Below are 16,130 nucleotides of genomic sequence, written 5' to 3' on the forward strand. Positions count from 1 at the left end.
TGCTTTTCATTCTTCTTCCTGCTGCTTTTACTTTCTGTACATTTTTTTTTTTTCCCTACAGATTCAATCATTCTCTCTTCAGCAGTGCAAATCTGCTATGAAATTCTTTTATTTGATTTATTTAATATTTGTCTTTTCAATTTCTTAAAGTTCATTTTTTTTTTTTAAATTATATCCAGGACTACTTTAAATTAAAAATTTGACTCCAACTTTCTTCAGACAACAAAAGTGGTGATAAGTTGGACTAGAGACTCAGGTGAAAGATTGCTAATGGTCCTAAATCCTCAGAGGAGGCATCAAATTCTAGACAGACAAGTTTCTTTGTTATCCTCTTCTAAAGAGAGAATTTGTTTCTCATTTACCTTTACTCTGAGGGCTGCGTGTGCAGGGGTCCAGGCTTTAGTCTTTATCCCTTGCTTCCTCCTACACAGTCTGGCCGTAGAGCTATAAAGGGAGAGGTTGAGCTTACAAAGGAGAAAATGGAGAATGTAGACTATAAGGATAGAAGATAGACATGGCAGGTAATTTCATGAGCGAAAAGAGCACGGAAGGATAAATATCAGATAATATAAACTAGGAGAAAAACACACAGTAAAGATGCTTGGAAAACTGAAAGACTACCTGAAGAAAGACACTACACAGACCAAAGAAATATATAGAGATGAGGGACAGAAAATTTACAAATGAATAGAGTTCAAAGGAGAGAGGTGAGATGGTGATCCTGAGAAAGGAAAGGAAGTGTGTTCAGTAAGTGTGTGTATTGTTTAGATTCATTCTGAGACTGTGTTTTCATGTGTCCAAAAAAAACCATTTCCAGCCTTTGGGGAAATGTACCAGTTCTCCATAGACAGGGAACTTAAGTGTTTCTTAGTAATATGTAAAGAAATGGATAAGGGGAAGAACAGTAACCTTCCCATGGGCAGTGAAATGAACTTTCATAAATAACATTTGCTTAGAATTTTTTGGTTTATATAGGATTTGACCTCTAGGATTTGACTTCTTTAAAATTCTTCAAAAATGATTTTTAGAAAGAATCTTTGAAATAACATGTGATTTGAATAAATATCTAAAGGAAAAAATATTTCCTGCTGCAGACAGGTACTGAGGCCCCACTATGTTCAGATCCTTAATGTCGGCAGCCCCAAAACATTTTAGTTAAATTGTGACTCATAATAACAAGCCAGACAAAAACAATAGATCCATTTATTTAAAGGGAAATAAAACATTTACAATATGATTCTTGCATTAGTACAATATACTTAAAAGTAGTTTGAGATATACACTAGGTTTGCAAATATGCACAAAAAATTACTTGGAGCATTTCCCACATATTTATTAGTTTTGAAAGGCTTAAATTTCATTAAAAATATTTGAAGATGGTCTCTTCAAAAGGGACTTAGATTTAAAATGGCAACATTACCACATGTCTAATTCCCTCTATAAAGTTTGCCCTTAAAATTCCCAATGGATTATTTAACCAAAAAAGAAAAAGAAAAGAAAAGAAACCCTTTACCAATGCAGTTGAATTTGGAACTGTGATAGCCACTTTTGAAAAACTGAGAGATTTCTACTCCATGTACTCACAGAACCAGTAGAAGAATGAAGAACAAAGCTAAGCTGTCCCCTCCCAACAAAGTGTACCCGGGAATAGGGGGAGAATCTCTCACAGAAACCCTTGATGCTCACCATCTGCGGAGCCTGGGGACCTTATTTGGTGATAAAGCCGCAGTGAACATGTTGTATCCTCTAGATTTCACATGTCCTCGTTTGTCATTCATACAAAAATAGTGCCCATCTTAGTTAATTCCCCATTGTCAATCAAAACAAAGAAAATAATGTCTTCAAAGAAATTGTGTGCATCTCTTCACTTCCTACATTCTGCTGGACCTCTTAGCTTGTCAAGTAAATGTACAGCCTAAGTTTATTCCTTTCCTTTTCCTCTGTACCCAAAATATTCAGACAGGGATCTATACCAATGACTGATAGCCCATATTTCAAGACCGCATTTCAACCTTCCTTTAAAAGATGGAGTAAAAAGAAAGAAAAAGTCATTATCAGCTTATAAAAATACATTCCAGTTCATAACAAGAAAAATACAAATATTTCCTTCTTAAAAAGAATGCAACAAACAGTAGGAAATTTTAGAAAATGTTTTTTTCATTTCTTTCCATAAATGTGCACAGTTGTTACAATTAGAAATAATATGCAGTTTTTCTGATTTAGCAACCAAATGATACCTGTTCAAAATCATCTAAAACATCTCTCTTTATTAACTCCCTCCCTCCTTATGTTTAAACATGGCAGCAATGGAATCAAAGAGTGTGGGTTCAAATCTTGGCTCTTTAAATTCTATCAGCTGAGTGTTCTCCAAAACGTTGTTTACTCCCTTCATCTATAACAATGAGGGGGAAAAAAAACATTCTAAAATATTTGTTCTTGGAGCAGTTAATATAAAAATTAAATGGAGTGAAACATATAAAAAATGCCTATCCCATGGGGGATTCTAAATACATTTTAATTTCTCTTCCTTTATCTCACCCTCTCCTTTCTCTCTTCCTTCTTTCCATCAGCCCTTTCCAAATTACTTGTTCATTTTTTGTCTCCACTCTACAACTACATTTCTTTAATATACATTTTACATTTATCCTTCTACATTTTGTCACACCCATTCCATTCTCTATCTTATCAGCTCACTGAAGCCCTATCCTTTGTTAAGTTAGTCTCTGCCCAGATCCCAACCAAATCTGCTTACTCGTTTCTTCTTTCTAGTTATCTTCGTATGACTTCTGGTTGTCTCTCACACCAAAAGCTAGGATTTCTCCTTCCCCAGCTCTTTCTTGGCATTGTAATTGCTATCCTGGATCTTTTAACTCCAACTTTAGTTCCACACCAAATTCATTAACCAGTAGTGTACCCAGGAGTTGGCAAAGGATTGTGGGGGAAAGCATTGTTGTTAGTCAGTTATTTAGTCTGAAATGTGTCGTGCAGGGGGTAAGTCATGGAGTCTGGGGCCAGGCCTTGGCTGAGGACAGAGCTCCACTGATTCCTGGCAGTGTCAGTTTCGTCAAGTTATCTCATTCCTGTGGCCTCAGTTGCTTAAATTTCCTTGAATTCTCAAGGTTCAAAGAGGATAATCGATGTAATGCAATTAGTACACACTGTCTAGTACATAATAGCAGCTGACATTTATGGAACACCCTGTAAGTGTTAAATCATATTAACTTGAGGATCTTCCAAATGAGTGATGAGAATTAAAGAAAGCACAAATGAGTGACATTACTGAAAATTACTTTAATTACTTTGTTTATCTTTTAATCTCATACTTTTTTCGTAACAACTTCTATTATTCAGAATCTCGTAAAGTTTCTAAAGAAACAGTTGAATTTTTGTGATTGAGATGCAGAAACAGGAATACACTTTCAAATATTTATGAACAGAAAAAAATTATTCTGTCTCAGAATGGTCATTTAACTGTACTCATTTTAATTCGGAAGACTGTCTAAAAACCCCATTTACTGGAATGAATATTACAACAACACATTGTGATGGAGGTGAGGTTTTGAGTACAAGAATTTAATCAATGTAATGCAATTAGTACACACTGCCTAGTACATAATAGCATTTTGAGTATTTGTATTTTATATCACCTGTTATCAAGTGAAAAATTATCTGGCAAGTATTAATTAAAATGCACTTGACCTTCAGTATGTCAACAGGTAAGGCAGAGCTTTCTGTGGTTTGTCTCATTTTCATTAAAGCTTTAAATTTTAATATTTGACATCCATACCTCTGTCAAAATTAATTTTAACTCATACATAAACATGTAATTTGCATGTTGATTAACTGCCACAGTTTTCTCTGTAACAATCTCAGATTGGAAGTGCACATAAATCACAACCAGATTTCTATTAATTCCAAAACCTCATATGAAATAATTGTCGTTTTCCTGAAGACCATCTATAGCCACTGCACAAATTATACATTTCGTTTATACATGTGATCTATAGTTGATGTTTCAATTATACACTTATTTATATATGAAACTTGGATTTCCAAATCAAGGACTATAAATATAGAAAAGATCTAGCCAAACTGATGTGTAATTTGATCACTTTATGTGATGGAATTAAACAGTTTGGGTGCAGGAGGCAGTTAAGGAACCCACCCTGGCAAGTGTATGAAGTGGCATTACATTCTGCAGGGCACAAGTGGGAGCTCTTTCCCGCAGGATTCTGGCCTCATCCTCTAGAGGAAGTGGGGCTGGAGGAACCAGCCCAGTCAGAGGAAACACCACACAAGTTCAAGTTCAAGCAGAATCATGACAATGCCACGTTTGGAGACCTTGAGAAACATAGTTAGACCAATTAGACCTATCACAACTGGGAGCAGGTGGACCTTTTTCAATTTGGTTGAGGCTTTCACAAATTCCAAGTAGTTTGGGAAGAATACTAAAATTACCGTGTCCACTCACGGCTAAAAGGAAGAGGGCTTTCCACCCAGTAAGCTCATCAAGTGCACTCCCAGCCTACAATGTTAAGTGTGCTGGAGCCAAACCAGACTAATTGGGCGAGTGCCTTCTGACAAGATTTCCAGATTTCCCTGGATAATTACCGGTGCCGGGGTTGGGCCGCCTTCCCTCCCGGGTAAGGGTCTAGAAGGTAGAGGATGCCCCAACTCTGAATAGAAAGATTTTGACTTTGGATTCTGGATTCCTTCCTTTACATATGTTCTAAACTACAAAACAAAAGTTCATGCTCTTTGGAGGGTTGAAGCTTTGAACTGCCGCTGCTCTTTTTAAATCATGACTTTGGCTGTATTGGGAACTCAACAGTTCAAGTTCTCCTGCATCCTTTTTTCTATTCTGCTTTCCTTTGGACTATGATTGTCATGACATTCATGCCTTTACTTAAAGCATTATCAGCAGCGTGGAAACATTGTTTATTTTAGTTAACAGTGAGAGAGGATTGCATTCTCCCAGGCCTTAACACTAAATATCTACTGAATCACTATATTGATAACGTCTGGGCCTATTTTTAATAGAATGGTTTTCCTTAATCCTGTCCTTCTGATTTACTTTTATGTGTTATACATTATAGAGGCTTTGAGATGCTCATCTTATCATCCCAGTCACTGCGGTTCGTGCCCAAAGTGGAAGCATTATGTCCTTGCTTGTAGCACGTCAATAGACATTTCTTAGTTTCAGCCGATGGCTGAAAATAAAAACAGGGTTGATACTGAATCATGATAGGATGAATTAAGTAGCTGAATTAAATTTGTTCTTAGAAGAAGAAAAAATCTTCTGCAAACATAGGTTGCCATGCTGAAATGATTTATTTCAGTAGGTTTCTAAAATTCAGAAAATAATGCAGGAAGGTAAGAAATAATGCAAGGAAAATAAGAAAAATGGAACCCAAATAGCATTTTATTGACAAACTGACATCTAGCTATTCTTCAAGTAAAATCTTCAGCGAGGGAGACAATCTGGGTCCTCGAGGAAAAAGCAGGAGAGTGAGGACCCCTGTGTCTAGCTGTCCCAGTGCAATGTTTATTTCCTCCTCTGAGTCCTGGCTACAGAGTTGTCAAATGTACAGGGTGGGGCACAGCAGAGGAAAATGTCCTTTGAGAAGTTAAAACTACACATACTTACATGGTATTTATTTTTTAAAAATGAAAACATATGTCTTCTATATATGTATCTGTATGTATACACATAGCTGTAAGCAACGGGTACCTGGATGCTACGATGCCTGTACCCCCATCTCCACTCCACGTCCCAGTGACACATTCACGGACCTGATTCCCTCTTCTCTTCACCATGCTCACCCTGTCACTGCCACCGGCCTCCCGGCCCCTTTCTAACGGTTGCATCCACAGAGCCACAGCTGTGCTGCTCAAGACCTCAGCCCTGCTGCTTGTTCATTGGGTGAGTTACTGTAATGCTCACAGTCCCCCTTCTTCAGTTCTGCAGTGGGTGTAATCATCTCTACACTGCCACTAGAAGATGGCAAAGGAACTGAGAGATACAAGGTTGTTAGCAGTAAATGGTTAAGAAATTCACAGCGATGGGCAAACAGACAGCAGTTCCACAACATAGGGGTTAAAACAATGAGGTTCCAGGCACAGGGAGGGCGGCTCATCCGCCCCCAGCATTCCAGTGGAATTCGGAAGCTTCAGATGGCTCTGCCTGCCTGGAGTGAGGGTTCCACCAGGTTGGAGAGGGCAAAAGGGCTTCCTTTGCCCTTTTCAAGGTTTCTTTCTTTCTTTACTTTTTTTTTTTTTCTTAGTACCCTACTATTGGTACCAAGCAGGCTGTTCTGGAGACTGGCTACATGCCTGCCTACTCACCATGTGCAAATAACTAGTGCAAAACAAAATTAGCACCTTCATGAGTGTTTTTGTGGAATTGAGATGAAGTGAGCTTCCATTACCCACAATCAGGCTTCAGCAGGCCTGCACTTCAAACTCTGGGAGCACCCTGCCTGCAAACAACTAGCTCACACACATTCAATATATGGGTGTTTAAAGCACCTAGCACATGTACCAGGCAATCAATCAATTAAAAGCTGGAATTCCATGACATGTAATATTGCCCATAATTCTTTATGTATATCACTGTATTACTAAATTGATTTAAGAAGATAACATCCTATAACATGCTGGGTTCTCTATTGCTGAAGTCACCCACAAGTTGTTGTTATTATTAGAATGTGTTAAATTGTATATTATCATTCCATGTCCTATGTTTAGAGTAAATGCAGATTCTTCATATTCCCAAGTCTTGTACATTTACTATATCCTAAATCCCCTATGAAAGGAGTGCTATTCATATCCTATTGTGAAAATGTGTTCCTTTTAAGAGAATTTAGGATATAGTATTCACCTTTGAAGGTAACCAATACTGGTGGGTATATAATATTCATTATTTTGCTCAGGTAACACAATGTATATGCTTAAAGGTGATTATTCAAATATTTCATTGGTTTTAGTCAGAACAAGCTTTCTCTTTATTCTCTTCATGTTAACAGTAAATTACACTATTTTGGAATACAAATCATACATTTAAAAAAGCCATTCAATTACATTATGTTACAAACAAAAGCATGCAAAACTTGTAATTGTGTTTTTATGTACACTGGTTTAATATTTTCTTTATATATCATGCTTTAATTGTGCTTTCCACAATCTATATACCCTGTTTTCCCAAAAATAAGACCTAAGTTGACAATCAGCTCTAATGCATCTTTTGGAGCAAAAATTAATATAAGACCAGATATTATATTATATTATATATACATATCTATTCTATTCTATTCTATTCTATTCTATTCTATTCTATTCTATTCTATTCTATTCTATTCTATTCTAATTATGTTAAAGACCTGCTCTTATAATATCGTAAAATCAGACCAGGTCTTATATTAATTTTTGCTCCAAAAGATGTGTTAGAGCTGATTGTCCGGCTAGGTCTTATTTTTGGGGAAACACGGTATAAACCACTTTATATTCAACTCCAGTGACTCTTACCAAATGAGTATAAAGAAACTGTTCATAAGGACTGTTATCTGTTGGCAAAATTAAGAAGTGATTAAATACAGAGTGTGAAAGCAAACCAAATCATGCCATGCAACTGAAGTAGTGTGACATCCTCTCCACCAGCAGACACACACCATGCATGAGCGCACACACGCAGACACACACACACACAGACACACACACACACACACCCCTACACCTGAAATGTTCTGATGACTTTATACATCTATCCCTTTACCCTGCCTGTGAGGTCTTTCATGGTCAGGCGTCCTCATCTCTCTCCAGCCCCATCACATCTCTCTGCTTTAGCCAAAGGCGTCCTTCAGTCTCAACTGATCGTACCCCCTCCTGCCACCATGCCATGGAAGGTAGGTGTTTCTTCTGCCTGGAGCATCCTTCCCTCCCCTGTTGAGTAGTTAACTTCTAAGAGCCCTTCTTTTAGAAGTCATCTTTTACCTTCTGGATTAGATTAAACACCCCATCATAGATTCTAAGAATCACATAGCACACCATCAACTTTGTATCCACTGCAGTTTCGTATTTGCTGGTGTGATCATGTGATTATTACGCCTGCCTCCCATCTTCCTTAAACTGTGGCTGTGGTGAGGTCTCCCTGCCAGTTTCTGCTCACCATGGCATCCCCCACTGCCCAGCGCTGCGCCTTGGAGGGGGAGAAGCTATGAGAAACGAATAAGAGCTTTGTGTGAAAGCATGTAGTGTTGGCCAGGTTTCAAGCCCGTGTGTTTGTGCAATTGAATATCAGAAGACAGAATAGATGGTTTAATTTGGAATGTTGAAATCCAACGATTTCAGTGAGTGACGTCCTATTTGTTTCTGCCCTTGCTTTTGATTCCTTAGGGCACCTACTAATTTTCCAAATGCCTTTGATTTTGCATTTTGTTTAATGTTTATTTGTTTTCTTGTTGTCCTTGGGGCAGAATGCCTGTCTGACTTACCCTGACAGATCAGCTGTGGCAGGTCTGCTGCTATAGACAAGTCTCCCAAAGGCTGTAGCTCTCCTGCAGGGAAGGCTCATATGCAAATGCTGTCACTAGCAGCCATGCAATGCTGAAGACACGCAGTGAGAAAACATGTCAGGCATTGTTCCAACATACAGGTTTCAGTAGAAAACTATGAAGAATTTTCAGGATGTGAAATGTAAATTAAAACAACCTTCATTCTAAATCCTGAGTTTTCCTTGGTATTTTGATTTTCAAAATACTGTTATTTTGGTTTTCTTTTCTTGCCCACCTGTTTAAAAATTAATGCATTTTGCCTTCGTATTTTTCAGGGAAAGATGCTTTCATCAGAGAATTTTTTAGCTACACTATCGGATTTCAGTTCACTTTTTATATCATCTATTTCATACTTCTTGGTTTAAAATCACCAAAAGAAACCTTTCCTAAAGCTAGGACAATAGGCGTATCAAGCTTCCTTATATAAGATCTCCTTTTTCCTTTTTTTGTGTACATACAAGCACACTGTACTGTCTTGTGCATCACAGATAGCCAGTGAATATTTGGTGAATGAATAAGCACTTAAAATAGTAACATGTATATATTTCTCCCTTCACAAACCATTCTGGAAAACAGTAACACTTCATTTAATTGAGTCAAAACAAAATGTTTGTTTTTTAAACATTCAAAACTGTAAACTAGAGTATAGTTGCAGGGGGGCAACAGAGTTGGGTGAACGGACTGACTTGACCAAGAAATGAATTCCCTTAAAAGTCTCGGTAATGAGAATAATAGTCAGGATTAAACGCAGACTGTTAATGGGTACTTCTGAGGTCATTGTGTTCAGGCTATTTTCTTTCAGCTTGTTACAGTTCAGGGTATATCTTTGCTTTGTTGATAAAGGATTTGCAGAGAAAGGAAGGGTTTCAGGTTCAAGTGTATAATGGACGGAATAGGAAAGGGGCCACAGATTGATTATTTAACTTAACTGGCATCTAAATGAATAGTTGTAATAGGAATTCTCTGTTTAATTTAAGTAGAACCTGTCACTTGTAAAGCAATCTAAACGTAAAAGCGTTTTAAGTTGTTTTCATAATATTTCACAGTTGTCTCATTGCCACCTAATTTAATAGCAGTGTAATAATTTCTTTATAAAATATTCAAATCAATCCTTTATTTTCATAATCCCATTATTAGTTTTTATATAGTGATAATTTAAATACTTAGAGTGACAAGTACAACTGGATTCACAGGAAAAGAAACAAATACAACTGATTTTGACTCTGGAAATCAACCTAGTTCGAGGAGCAGGGAGGGTGCAGAAGTGCCTGCATCTACGAGAGGAGTCTGTCAGTGACTGAGGAGGCCAGGGGCCTTCCGTGTCTTCCAGGTGGAAGGAAGCGCACCAGTGAATCCAACAATTTGGTTAATTCTAACCGAAAAATTTTCTTTTAAAATGTACTTTTTCCTTATTTTAAGGATAACGTGTTTATTATAGAAATTGGGGGGGGGGGGACATATATATAAACAAAAACTACACATACAAAATGCACCACCTGGGGAATCACTGTAACTATTTTTGATTATGTCTTTAATCATTCTCTATCCATAAAGTTATTTTATGCATGGATCACATACAACACAATAGTTTTCAACACAGTCCATGTTTTTAGTTAATTGTACATGTAGTGTATAAAGGTATAGCAACATGTACTTATGATGAGCTATTATTCCTATTACCATAAATATTAGTAGTGATGTGAGAACTATATTAGGGTCTCTAGATTTCCATCTCTTCCTTAAAACCCTGTACCAAAGATTTTAATAAACAAGATAAAAGATGTGCATCACTAATGTGGAAATTGTAGGCACATTTAAAATATTATTTTTTGGAATACTATATATTCTTTAAGCTTAAAGTGACTGAACCATTTACAAATGAAGATACATTAGTATATAAAGATTAGACACTCCCAAGATTACCTGGCCAGGTAGTTAATGAAAGAGTCAGGATTATTAGAACCCAGATCTCTTCTCAATATTGTCATATATACGTACCTGATAAAAGTCTTATTTTTATGATCTAGGTGAACAATACGCTGAGGGTATGTTTTCTTCCCATTACTTTCCTCTGTTACACTTTTAAATATTAAATTTCCCATTAATAGTTTAAAAACCGTAGCATTTTTATAAGTGATTACAGACCAGCAACAAAATGTTCTCAAAAAAAAAAAAAAAAAAAACTGTTGCTTTTTCAAAATAGCACTTGAAGTTAAAAGGACTTCAGAACTTGTTAGATAAAAATGCCCTGTGTTATTGCCTCTGATGTCCTGTATAGAATTTTGAAGTCCAGCTTTAAATTGTAAACAACTGAAAATTAAGAACTACGTTGGCTCAGCTCCCTTTGTGAGGCACGCAGCACAGAGCCACATAAAGATGGTGTACGATGGAAGCTTGTTTCATTGACTGACTGCCTCCAATCATTTTTCTTTCTTTAATATGATCTCCACGTCTCTTATATATCGTCCTTGTTTCATTTCTCTTCGCCTTGAGCTTGGAGAGGAGAAATATTTTTTCCACCTACATCCCATATTCTGTGCTAGAGTCAGATAAACCTGTTCTCCTGAGCTAGAGACCTGGTTACAATGACCCCCCACCCCTATTTTGTGTGTCCTTAAGGGCACCCAGAGAAAAAGAGGGCAAATCAGTCAACTTCCCATACATCTCCGCAGAAGTGCTGTGTTTCAAGCTGATCTCTGATCATTCAGTGCGTAGAGGTGGGAAAGGGATACGACTTTCCCTTCTTTATTCCCCTCCTTTATCGAGCTGCAGAGGAAATCTTTCCAGGTATGAAAACTTCCATGGTCTAACAATTCCGTGCAATGTTCTGCTGTGGTGTAAAGTTCTACCTATGGTTATTCTACTAAGTTTAAAATATACATTATAAGTCATTGCAATGATGATATTTAAGAGTTTTTTTCTTAAAGGTTGGCAGTTTCTATGGCAAAAACTGTAATAAAGTGAGGCTAGAGAATGAATATTAGCAATGACAAATTCGATTGCAAGTAAATGAGCCACCATGCAACCTAACGTAGTAGAAACCCACTGGAATGTCTCATGGACTCCAATGACTGAGGGGCAGCTGGATTTCAGGAACAGAACCACAATCTGTAGTTCTGCTGGGTTTCTCTTTCCATCTCCTTCATTTGTCTTCCTAGCTACAGGTTGCTTTTCTATGTGCCTTTATCCTCATTGGAAATACGGCTGCCGACGGCTCCCGTGGCCTATCTTCCTGTTTCTTTCCCAGTTAGAAAAGTTCCAGGCATGGGACTAATTGGCCAAGCTTTGGTCGATTTGACATAGCCAGGACTAGGACAATAAACTACGTGGCCTACTTCCCAGCAGAGTATGTGTGGCTGGATGTAAGGCAAAGCAAGGGATCCTTGTAAAAACGTCAGTCTCTCTGTTGATATTCAAACAACTAAAACAAATGAGATAAATAACAGTTACTGAGTCCCCACTGTATGTCAGATGCGCCCTGGTTTCACGTACGTTTCCTTTTCAATCATTGAAACAACCTTGTTACTCAATGAAGACCCATGACTTTTCCAGTTCAAAATCCCTTCTCAGACCGGGAAATGTCCCCACAATTCGGTGAACTCACTTCTCTGCATAACTTAGCTTTGAGCTGTCTGTGGAAGCTGTCTGCTATTTCAATGTGTGCATGCCCTCTGGCCACATCTGAGATTCAGGTATGGTCCTCCAGCCAGGCTGAGTCCCTTCTCATGATACTGGAATTAAAAAGGGGAAAGTCAGCATCTTTCTCTCTCTAATGACTGAATTTTTAATGTGTAAATCCAGAAGGTGTTGGCAGGTGTATTCTATCATATATTTGAAGTGCAAAAGAAGCTGGGCTCCTGGAAGAAAGGAAAGAAGCGACTGGCAGGAAGAAGCAGAGACAAAGGATGGATCCGCGTTCCATTAGTTTCCTGGACCTACATTCACTTCCATCTCTCCCTCAGGCATTCTGTAAGGCCTCCAACAGGGGGATATTCTTGAAAATTCTCTGCCTCGTAAGGGGGTCATGTGTCCCTTTATTGCCTCTCTAACCTGCTCTCCCCACTTCCACTTTCAACTCAGTTCCCAGCCACTGGACTGCCCCCACCATGGCAAGTCCAACCTGTTGAATTTCAGCTCTGTCCTAATTTCTTCTTGATGTCCAGCTCTCCCTGCCCCCACGCTGCCCTCATCGACTTGCAGGGCTCAGTGTAAAACTATCTTCTTCAAGGGCATCTACTTTAACCCTACTTGAACAGTCTGGGTAAAATAGCTGTATGTCTTCATAAGCCACCCACCTTCTCTATTCTAGAGCTAACTTGGTCATGGTAGATTCTCATTCAATGCCTATTCACTTGATTAAATTCTCTCTTACAGTGTAAGCTCCTTGAGGAGATGGACCAAAGCTGGTCTGTTCACCACTATATGTCTTGCACGCAGCACAGTTTCTGGCACAGAGGTGGTAAGCAATAAGAATTATTGAATAAAATTAACATTAAGCTTTTTGTTTGTTTGTTTGTCTTAAATGCTCGTGCATTATTCCTAGCACCATTGAATTGCTCCTGGTTCCACACACTTCCTTTTTCTCTTCTCCGTGTCTTTGCTGGAGTCAATCCCTCTGCTTGTAACATGAATTTTTATTCCTCCTACTTCAGTAACTAACTTCTACCATCCATCTCTTTCAGGAGGTCTTTCTGACCCACTGACTGATCACCCTTCTTCTTTACTCTCAAAGAATTTGGTTTTTAGTTCAAGGTCAGTATCTACTGCACTGCATGATACAGAGGAGACAACTCACCCAGTTTCCTTACTTCTCAGTTTCCTTCTAAAATGAAGGGGTTGTACTGTATTGTTGTTCCTTAATCTCTTTTTAGCAGCCAAATTCTCTTATGTTATCAATAAAATTCTTTTATGAAGTCCAATGGATACATTAATGGAAGTTTTGTCATAGAAAACTTTATGGTCTTTACTTCGGTGAGCTGAAAAACATCTTGGAATCCTGACACCTACCTGACTCTACACTGCCTAGAAGCCACTCTTGTGGACACCTTGCAATTACCAGGGTCACCTCCCTCCTAAGAAGGTAGAGCGCTGAAAGGGGTCTCAGTCATATTATCATACGTATGTCCTCTCCCTAATACAAGGGGAGGTCATTGGCTTCTTGGTTATCTGGGAGTCTAAATGAAAGCCTTCCTTACTCTAAAAATGGATGCTCGGGGAAGGGTATTGAGTTCATGAAGCCAGTCCCGAAAAAACAGTCTGTGAACCAGCTTGGTTATACATGCATTATACATGGTTATACATGTGTTAATTCATCTTTAATTTTATCCCTTTTTGCATTCAACTTCCTTTCCAATTTAAAAAAGAAAAAAGACTTGGCTGTGCAGTAAAATGCAGTGGTCAAAATAAATGTTATGTAGCCCAACTGACACATTCCTTTTTTCTATCATAAATAAAGGACTATTTTAATGATTGTTGTTTCATATTAAATTGTAAATACTTTAATATTGGTATTTTATTTTTAAGATAGACATATATCATGTTGTTTTATCCCAAACAGACCTATTTTTCCCACTAATTCTATCCACGAGGCAGAGGTTGTCGGTAGAGGCTTCTAAACTAACTATTAGCAATTTAGGGACAGAGGAAGTTTGCAACCACAAACTTTTTTTAAAAGAAAGACATTTTCAGTCTCAGAAAATAATAATCTATTGGTTGCATGTTAAATTTTCTTTTAGGGAAATGGTCCTTTTGAATTCTCTGGAGCCAAAAGGAAAGAAAAATTATTTGAGCGGTGAATTGGGTGCTGAGTAAAACTTCTGTTCAAAGATGTATCTTAAAACTTGAAATAGTCATTTCTCTTACTCTGTTATATGTCTTATTTCAGCCCGTGAAACACTAAATGAAGTTAACAGATTATGTAGAAATGCCAAGACAGTTAATAATTTGCATGTTTTCTTTTGTATATAAAAAAATCAATATTATATATTATAAACCATGTGGAAGGGTGGCACAGAAAAATCCATGTTCAAATCAGTTCTTTTACAGATAAATGACCTTTGATGTAAACCAAACAGTGATTAGCCAACATATATTCTGATCTATTTTTCTGAAGTAGAAATTACAAAAATAGATAAGCTAGGATAATTCCCACTTTAAAAAATGTATTTATAGATGAGATAAGCTTTGGGAAAGATTTGAAAGGCATTGGTTTTTCTTTTTGCAGTGAATGCTTTCTAAATTTTCTTAGAAAGTAAACTCATGAGACTTCTTTATCAAGCATGATCTCCTTCAAGACTTCTATGCTGTTGATGGCATTTAAATTTTGCTAAGAGCAAAAAATAGTTGAACTACTAAAAGCAACAACAAATATTGTACACGTATGAAGTATTTTCCTATCTGCTTGATCATCATAACAACTTGAGTGGGCAGAGTTCAGAGCACATATGAGTATCCTTGTTTTACAGATAAAGAAAATTGTGTTCCCCCAAAAATAGATAATTAACGTCATCCCAGGCTCCAACAGGGTGGCTGGAACTCTGCTGATTTTCTTCATGGTCACAATCCATCTTTGTTTAAGGAGCCAGAGCATGGCAGCCATCCAAGTAGGAAGGCATCTTTGTTCAGGCTAAGGAGGGAACTGCTTGTAAGTAAGGAGGTAACCTCTCAGACAAGCACAGGCAGCCCTCCTCCAGGACTTTCCTAAGCCACCCTCCAAACTGGAGACTCAGTGCTGCAGCCGACCACTCTGAGAATGATGCCTCGCTCAGGCCGAGCACGTGTCAGTTACAGTGGTGTTTCTGGGAAGGGGGCAAGGGTGTTTCCCCTAGTGAGCTTGGCGTCCTTTCTGGGTAGAGATGGACATTAGTGACATGTGAATGTGACCTAGAGTAACAAGGCTACAAGAATAGCTTACATGAATAACCCAAACTTGAAACTAACAAGGTAACAAGGAAGTCAATATCCTGTTTTATTATAGCAACATTTTGTTGTTGTTCCACAATTAACCCAGGTTATCCCCTCCTGAATTTTCATTTTAAGAAATATTACAGTCACAGCTTTCTCCCATTCCATGTCCATCCCTCTGTCTCCCAGGGTGACTAATATTCTGAAGTTGATGAAGTATATTTTCCCAACCATATATTTTATACTTTTATGATACATACGATTTGTTATATTGCTTTGTGTGCTTTCTAAGAGTTGCACAGATAGATGGTAGTATACTGTGTTTCCTGGAAAATAAGACCTAGCTGAACAATCAGCTCTAATGTGTCTTTTGAAGCAAAAATTAATATAAGACCCAGTATTTATATTGTATTGTATTTGTTATATTATATTATATTATATTATATTATATTATATTATATTATATTATATTATATTATACCATACCCGGTCTTATATAAGCCCCGGTCTTATAGTAAAATAAGACCCGGCCTTATATTAATTTTTGCTCCAACAGACGCATTAGAGCTGATTGCCCGGCTAGGTCTTATTTTCCGGGAAACACGGTAAGGAACGCCTGGTAGGGCGCTTCCTAACTCAGCGTTAAAGGTAATGGTGTATACTGAGCATTCTCTCTTT

The 16,130-nt window shown here is 37.7% G+C and overlaps 1 long non-coding RNA gene across 1 annotated transcript; it reads left to right on the top strand.

The window, feature by feature from the left end:
- Nucleotides 1-249: 249 nt before the first annotated feature.
- On the top strand, nucleotides 250-15,817 carry LOC148757384 (uncharacterized). The gene is made up of 3 exons (XR_016021953.1): nucleotides 250-13,008; nucleotides 13,232-13,301; nucleotides 14,434-15,817. It is a non-coding gene; the product is annotated as an uncharacterized LOC148757384 (long non-coding RNA).
- Nucleotides 15,818-16,130: the final 313 nt, after the last annotated feature.

This window comes from Rhinolophus sinicus, chromosome 8 (assembly GCF_057876585.1).
Source record: "Rhinolophus sinicus isolate RSI-liver-muscle chromosome 8, RSI-T2T, whole genome shotgun sequence".
In the NCBI taxonomy this organism is placed as follows: Eukaryota; Metazoa; Chordata; class Mammalia; order Chiroptera; family Rhinolophidae; genus Rhinolophus; species Rhinolophus sinicus.